The sequence below is a fragment of the Lathyrus oleraceus genome, chromosome 3 (assembly GCF_024323335.1).
Source record: "Lathyrus oleraceus cultivar Zhongwan6 chromosome 3, CAAS_Psat_ZW6_1.0, whole genome shotgun sequence".
Lineage (NCBI taxonomy): Eukaryota > Viridiplantae > Streptophyta > Magnoliopsida > Fabales > Fabaceae > Lathyrus > Lathyrus oleraceus.
In genome coordinates this window covers 305,196,143-305,204,848 of record NC_066581.1, presented here as the reverse complement: position 1 = coordinate 305,204,848, position 8,706 = coordinate 305,196,143, and positions in this window count along the sequence as shown.

Here is an 8,706-nt window from a genome sequence, read left to right as displayed (position 1 = left end):
ACTGGATGATTTTGATCAGCCATGAAGCGACTAGGAGATTGTTGTTGTTGAGGAGAAGCCATTGTTGAAGTTGAAGGAGAGGATGAATAGTTGCATAGAATGTGTTTTAGGTTTGAAATATGAAAGTGTGGGAATATTGTGTGCGTAGTGTGAAAATGTGAGTGAAGTGGGTTTCTATAAAAAAAAAATTCAAAGATGACAAGGTAAAAATATGCAGATATGGGGGGAAGCATGAGAGATTTTAACCTGATTCCGAGAATTGTGAAACCCAATGTGTCACGTTATTATCTCACATGCTCAGAAAGTGGGACAACTGTCACCATGTAGAACCACATGAAATCAAACGATATGACAACCATTTAATGCAATGACTTTTCAGAATCAGGAAGACAAATCGACAAGATTGCTTCTGATCAGAACCTTTATGATTCATGAAACATCCTTACTTTAGAAATCTCATGTTTTAGAGTCAACAAATAAATTCTCATAATCTAATCTAGAGTTCTATAGACCTAAACCTTTTGAAATACATCTTTTCATTCTGGACATAAATCCATAAATAAGTTTTTCAGAATGAAAACAAATCTATCTTCAGCAAGGGGTCTTGTAAAGATATCAACCCATTGATGGTCTGTATTAACAAATTTGAAGTGAAAAATACCCTTCTGAACATAGTCACGTAAAAAGTGATGTTTAATTTCAATATGCTTAGCCCTAGAATGCAAGATATGATTCTTAGACAAACAGATAGCAGAAGTATTATCACAGAGGATAGGAATGTTACTCCCAAATATCTTATAATCTTCCAGCTTACTCTTCATTCAGAGTATCTGAGTGCTACATCCAGAACCTGCAATATATTCAGCTTCGGCTGTTGAAAGTGTAATTGTTGATTGTCTCTTGCTGGACCATGAGATCAGATTGTCTCCCAGAAATTGATAACTTCCAGAAGTACTTTTCCTTTCTATTGTGTCTCCAGCATATTCAGCATTATAATAACCTATTAATTTATATTCACTTGATTTTCTATAAACCAAACCAAGGTTAGTACTATCTTTCAGATACCTAAAGATTCTCTTAACAATAGTAAAATGAGTTTCCCTAGGATCTGATTGGAAGCAAGCATATAAGCAGACACTGAATAAAATATCAGGTCTAGAAGTGATTAGATAAATGAGAAAGCTTATCATACCTCTGAGTAGCTTCTGATTTACCTTACTGCTTACCTCTTCTTTCTCTAGAATACATGTAGGATGCATTGTAGTCTTTGCTTGCTTGCATTCTAACAAGTTAAACTTCTTCAAAAGTTACCTTGTATATTTGCTTTGATGAATGTATGTTCCTTATGATCGTTGATCAATCTGGATTCCCATAAAGAACTTGGGTTCTCCCATCAGACTCATTTCAAACTTTGCTTGTATTGAATTAGAAAAATCCTTGCAGAACAAAGCATTAGCAAAACCAAAAATAATATGATCAACATAAATTTGCACAACCAGAATATCAATCTTAACGGTTTTTCAAAAGAGAGTTGTGTCCACTTTCCCTCTAGTAAAATCATTTTCCAAAAAGGAAGTTACTTAGTCTATCATACCAAGCTCCAGGAGCTTGCTTCAGACCATATAATGACTTTTTAAATTTAAAAACAAAGTCAGGATTTTGAGAACTTTCAGATCCAGGAGGTTGATGCACATATACTTCTTCAGAAATTTATCCATTTAAGAATGGACTCTTAACATCCATCTGACAAATAATGATGTTATGATTGACTGCAAATAAAATTAAAATATGAATAGACTCTAACCTGGAAACTGGAGCAAAGGTTTTTGTATAACATATACCTTCTTGCTGACTATAACCTTGTGCTACCATTCGAGCCTTGTTTCTGACAACTTCGCCTTTCTCATTGAGCTTGTTTATGAAAAGCCATCTGGTTCCAATGACATGGAAACCCTTTGGTTTCTAAACAAGATCCAAAACATCGTTTCTAGTACATTGATTTAATTCCTATTGCATAGCCATAATCCCTTCATTATCCTAAAGCGCTTCATCAATAGATGTGGGTTCTGTCAGAAATACCAATCCTATAAGAGTCTCTTCAGAAGGTTTGAATGAAGATCTAGTTATGACTAGAGCGTTTTCATCTCCCAGAATCAATTCTTCAGAATAAGAAGTTCTTGGTCCATTCTTCTTCTGATGAGTTGTACCAATGATAACTTCTGGTTGAGTCACTTCTGAGTCATTTGCTTCAGTTTCCTTAGCTTCACCTTCTGAGTTTTCCCTCCAAAATTATTATCCTTGGATTTTGAAAGATTGATCTTCAAATCTGCAAATTTCTCAACTAGCTTTGACTTTTCAAGATCAAGCTTATCATTGAATCTAACATGAATTGATTCTTCAATAATTCATGTTTCAGTGTTAAAGATTTCATAGCCTTTAGAGCGTTCAAGATATCCTAACAATAAACACTTTTGTGCTTTAGAGTCAAACTTGCCAAGATTCTCTTTAGTGCTCAACATAAAACACTCACAACCAAAAGGATAAAAGTAAGAAATGTTGGGCTTGCTGTTCTTCCACAATTCATAAGGAGTCTTACCCATTGTCGCATACGCGAAAAACAACCGGCGGGAAAAGACACAGAGCCGCCACCATGCGTTATTTATCCCAAAGGAGGGAAAGGAAACGCTCGAAGTAAACCTGGAAAGGAAATGGTCTTACGACCAGAGATTGCAAGGATCGGGAGTCGGTTACGCAAGGGGAAGGTATTAGCACCCCCTCACGTCCGTCGTACTCGACAGGATCCACGCTTAGAAAGAATAGAATAAGGTTGCTAAATAACTGCTCAAACACTGCACGTACTGGAATAAAACACAGATGAAAGAAGACGGAGAAAGAGGACTCGGAAGGATGTCGCATCCTGGGCCTACGTAGTTTGTCAGACACAAACATCAGAGTCGACGTAGTTCGGGGGAACAGGAAACATGCTCGCTAGGACATCGCATCATATGCATACGTATCTTCTTTAACCAGAGTAAGAATCAGAGCACTCGTAGCTCGGTTAACGCACGTCGAAACAACACGCTAAACCAAAGACGCTGAGACGTCAGAGCAAACACACAACTGGAAACAGACTGCCAATGGCTGGTCTTACATCTGACTCCGAACAAACAGACGCAAACGAGGAAATGGAATGCCAATCGCTGGGCTTACATCCGACTCCGAACAAAGAACAAACAAACGGGAAACTGAATGCCAATCGCTGGACTTACATCGGACTCCAGACAAACGCACACGAAAAGAAGAAGGGTCTCGATCGCAACTAGGGCGAGAGGAAAGGAAGGCCTCAATCGCAACGAGGGCGAGAGACAAGGATTAAATGTTAGTCGCCAGTCAAACTCGACAAGACATCGCATCTCGTGCCTACGTATCTCATCTGAACATGAGAATCAGAGTTGCCGTAGTTCGGCTACACTATTTCTATTTGTTGTGTGTTTTTTAAGTGAACAACGTCACTACGCAATCTACCGGATGCTCGACTTTTGGAGACTTACTCACCTGTAGTAGAAGGAGTCAACGTGCCCTTAAGAGGAGATGAAGTTTGTTTGTGTTTTAGGAAAGCTCACGCAAGAAAGGAAGTCCTAGACGAAGGAACCGTGCTACCTTAGTTGACATGCAAACGAGAGACTATGCGAAGTCTAGCAAACCTAGGGGCTACAATCACACCACACAAACACATACAACATGAAGTAAACACACCAACAAGGGGCTCAAACATCAAGGGTGAGGCTTTAGTCAAGGGGTCATATCAACCTCGACAAACAAGTCGGGCTTTAGTCAAGGGGTCATATCAACCTCGACAAACAAGCCAACTGTAAGGGTATGAAGGCTCTTAACCACTGACATTGACCGTCAGGGTGAGCAGATGAAAGGTAATGAGGATCGGACCTCATAGCTCTTAACCCGGGCCTGGGTGAGCTTCAAATCAATGAAAACATGGGGGTCCAGAATGTGGGACCCTACTCCACTTGACTGACTCTATATACAAAGGATCTTGGGTGTTTATTCAAAATGCATCAGCACGTAGTAAGAGCAAGATGAAAGACTCAACTGAATAGCAGGGGATCGATTGCAAATCCCTTCTATCTGCCAATTGCCTCTTCACTTAGGAGGTCTTGAAGTATATGGCACAAATATAAACAACCACAGACATTGCCTCTTAAGGAGGACTTCAGCCAAATGCCTGCCAAAAGAAACGACAGGGCTTCCAGACTACATGGAGTTAGAGAATTATTACCTAGGTGGTATGCCAACCACAAGCAAAGCAAAGCTCAAGCAATGAGCTAAAGCTACTAAAGTACCTGTAAGAAAATCAAACAAGTTAATATTCACATTCAGACAAACCAAACAGACAGTCAATAGTGAGACAACCAATATACACAAGTCAAGTCAAATGCAACTCAAGTGAGTTCATCCCCAAGGAACCTACAACACAACCAAGGTTAGTGGACAAAATAAATTGCATATCAAGTCATAAGATTGCATAAACCATTGGGACTAGGAGCTTGAACCTGAAATGCAAAGCTCAAAAGATGAGTACAAACCACTAGTCCAAGACTAGGGTCAAAGGCAAAGAAAAAAGTCAAAATAGCAACCAATATTCAACATGAAGCACATTTATTCAACTAAGAACATGTCCTAAAAAGGACCAAGTCTAAAGCATCAAGAAAAGTCATCACATGAGCAAGATATGGCAAAGGCAATTACAAAGCACACAATTGGACTTCAAGAATGAAAATTCCATATTAAAACAGAAATGAATCAAACAATCATGAAAATTTTTATGTGCATATAACGTGTCAAACACAATCATCATGCCAAATTTTAGAACCAGAAGACATCAATTGGCATGTCAATAAAATGAATAAGATCACCATCAAAATGTGTGACACACCTTGTCACACCATAAGTTCATGTGCCTAAAACAGAGATGAAAAGTGATAAAAATACACAACCAAGCCTCAAAAATCAAGCAATATGTTGGGAATCAGCATACCAAATTTCAAATCAATTGGCCAATGTATGAGCATTTCACAATAGAATGAATGAAGCATGTCACATTTGCATACATGTTCAAAGAAGCCAACACAATTAAAATTCCAGAAATGATAAAATCATGAAATCAGCATCACAAAATAATAGACATCTCAATGAACATGTAGCAAAAAATTGGAGGTGATTTGGATTTGTTTTCAATTTATTATGATTTTTACAAATTGCATGAAAAAATTGAAGTAAATGAGAATGGTATGAAATGAAATGAGAAATTGGAATGGCATCTACAGGGATCGAACCAATGCCACGCCAGAATGCTGTCGTTTAAGGCTAATGAAGGAAATCAAAAAAAGAAATTAGAAAGGCGTTCGCTGGGGATCGAAGCGAGGTAATGCGCGCTATACAAAACGCAGTCGTTTTGCCAAGCGAAGAATTAAATGGAAGAAAAAAACGCGCTCAGAGAGAATCGAAGCATGTTCATGTGCGCTACAGCAAACCCTAACCAGACGGTGGCGCTACAGTGTGGGGGACGGTGGTTTCCACCGTCTCCTTCGTTGAGACGGTGGCTGTACAGTGCACCTCAACAATTTTTTTTGCAGAAATTTGTAATACATATACCAATCGACTCGTCTTTGCATGTAGATCATGAATCCAACATTTATTAGTCCTAATTCTTAATGGATAATGCAAATCGAAGCAAAACATCTATGACATTCAAAACTTCAATTCCAGATATCTCATGCAATTCTTCACCATTTTTCATGAAATTTATATCAGGATGCTCTACATGATGAGATCTACTTAAACATGGCAATGATTTGAAGAATTAAGAGGTTCGAAATTCTAACCTCTTGAAGAGCAGTATGAGAAAACCAGCTATTCAAGTGCCAAAAGTGTCCAGATCCAATCCTGAGATGATGGCTTGAAGTTTGATGTATGAATTGAAGCTTGAGATGGCTTGGATCTAGCTCAGATTTCAACTTCCATCTTCATGTTCTTGAGCTTCATGTGCTTAATTCTAGCTCGAATTCTTCAAATAAATGCTTGGATCTTCATCAACAACACTCAACAAACCAGAATATGCAAGAAAATTGCTATGCTATGTGAAGAAATTTCAGATTTGGATTGAGAGAAAAAAATGGAGGGAAAAATGTGATCTAGATCTAGAATGTGTTAGAATGAAATTTCTGTTATGATTAAGCCTTTATACCACCTGCTAATTACTTTGCTAATGATACTTAGGCTTGGCTAATGAAATTTTAATGCAAAATGAGGTGTAGTGCAAAATTGGTAAAATGCATCCTATGCATGGTGAATGAACGTGAACAGTACCATGTGCATGCTCAAAATCACTTAAAATCATCTCATGCACATGTTGGAATTGGAATTTTGCATGTATGATGCACCAAATTTGAATTTGGCATTTTCCCTCCAAAATGAACATGCATGGGCAAATGATTATATGGTTAAATTTCATGCAATGCAATGTTGGATTTGGAAAATATGAGTCATAAGGAGCATAATGCAAAAAGAGGCACTCAAATTGGAGCTTTGGATCAAAAGTTATGGCTCTTGGAAGTTCCATGCACACATTGCAATCATTTGATCATAATTCCTCAACCATTCATCAGATGCTCATGATCTTGGACTTTTTGGAAATGGGAGAGAAAGATCTTCAACTTTCATGTTGGACAAAAAGTCATTTGAAGCTTCTTTGATGTTGGAAAGTCAAGTTGAAAGTGGTTCAAAAACTTGCCATTTTTGGAAACTTGAAATTACAGGTCACTTTCCATTTTTGGAAACTTTTGATCTGGCTTCAAAACCTTCAATGTAGATGTTTGACATGATGAATAAACCTCTTTTGGACATGAATGAAGTGTCTTAAACCATTTCTCCACCTCCTAGCCCTCAGTTGACTTTCAGTAGACTTTTATGGGCCTTAGATGATTGGAAAATGCACTGATGACTTTGAGCCTCTAACACTTGGTCAAGTTGCTTCAAAATGAACCTTGGCTCATATAAGCTCTCTAGAATACTCATGTGGCTCTCATCTCAAGGAACTACTTGCCCTTTTGCACAGATGAATTCTCTTGATGCCAGGATGCAATGCAATATGCAATGTTAATGTAATGTTAATGACCTAAAAAATGAAATGAATGCATGAATGGGGGGTGCAAATTTGAGGTGCTACACCCATAATAGGTCTATTAGAAATATTGTTCTGAATATAACACGTTATGTTAACTACTTCTGCCCAGAGATGTTTAGCCATGTCAGTTTCTTGGATCATGGTGTGAGCCATTTCTTACAAAGTCTCATTCTTCCTTTCTACAACCCCATTTTACTGTGGAGTTCTAGGACAGGATAAATCATGGGAAATTCCATTTGCATCAAAAATATTTTCAAAATGTTTATTTTAAAATTCTCCACCATGATCACTTATGACTCTGACTATTTTACAGTTCATTTCTGTTTGCACTAGTGAGCAGAAAGTAGAAACCACAAAATGTGACGCATCCTTGTGTTTCAAGATATTTACCCATGTCCAATGACTATAGTCATGAACGATGACCAATCTATACTTTTTTACATTGATATAGGCAGTTTTCACTTGTCCAAATAAATCAATATGCAAAAGTTCTAACAGTCTAGAGGTAGAAACCATAATTTTCGCTTTGAAAGATGTTTTAGAAAACTTGCCTTTCTGACATGCTTCACAAAGAGGATCTAGAGAAAACTTCAGGTTGGGTAAGCCTCTGACTAATCCAAGCTTATTAAGCTGAGAAATCCTTCTCATGCTAACATGTCCCAAACGTCTATGTTATACCCGTTGCTCCTCATTAACAGACATTAGACATTTTATATTTTGATCCTTAAGATCAGAAAGTATGATTTTATAAATGTTGTTCTTTCTCTTCCCGTTAAAGAGGATTATACCATCTTTCTGACTAACAGCCTTACAGGACTTTTGATTAAAAATGATATCATAACCACTGCCACTAAGTCGACTAATATCCAAAAGGTTATGCATCAGACCATCAACCAAAAGAACATTAGTAATAGAAGGAAGTTTACTGTTACCAATAGCTCCGGAGCCAATGATCTTTCCTTTCTGGTTTCCTCCAAAACCGACGAAGTCTCCAGGCTTAGTTTCCAAATCTTGGAACATAGACCTTCTGCCCATCATATGTCGCAAGCATCCACTGTTCAGGTACCATGCCTGGTGTTTCAGTTGAGCTGCTAAGGATGCCTGAAAAATAAATTATTTTATCCTTAGTTTCTTACAACTTTGGGTCTTTGTGCAGAAGGATAATCATGGGGAATTTGTGCATGATACTTAGGTTTCATAACTTAGTTCTTACCCTTTGTATGTTTATGTGTATGTGCAGAAATATCAAGCTCAGTGCCAGTAGGCACGAAATGATTATATAGAGGTTTTGGTTTTACCTTATGACTTTCGTTAGGTTTTATAGTTTATGTAAAACCTAAACCTTTCTTTCCATTTCTGCTAACTCCATAGATCAAAGAAGCTATTTTGCTTCTATGTATGCTTTTAGCCAAAAAATACTGGAATGCTCTGTCATATCCAATGACGCAATCAGTACCAAAAGCTTCTGAGACTATTTCCTCCTCTTGTTTTGAAATTTTGCTTTT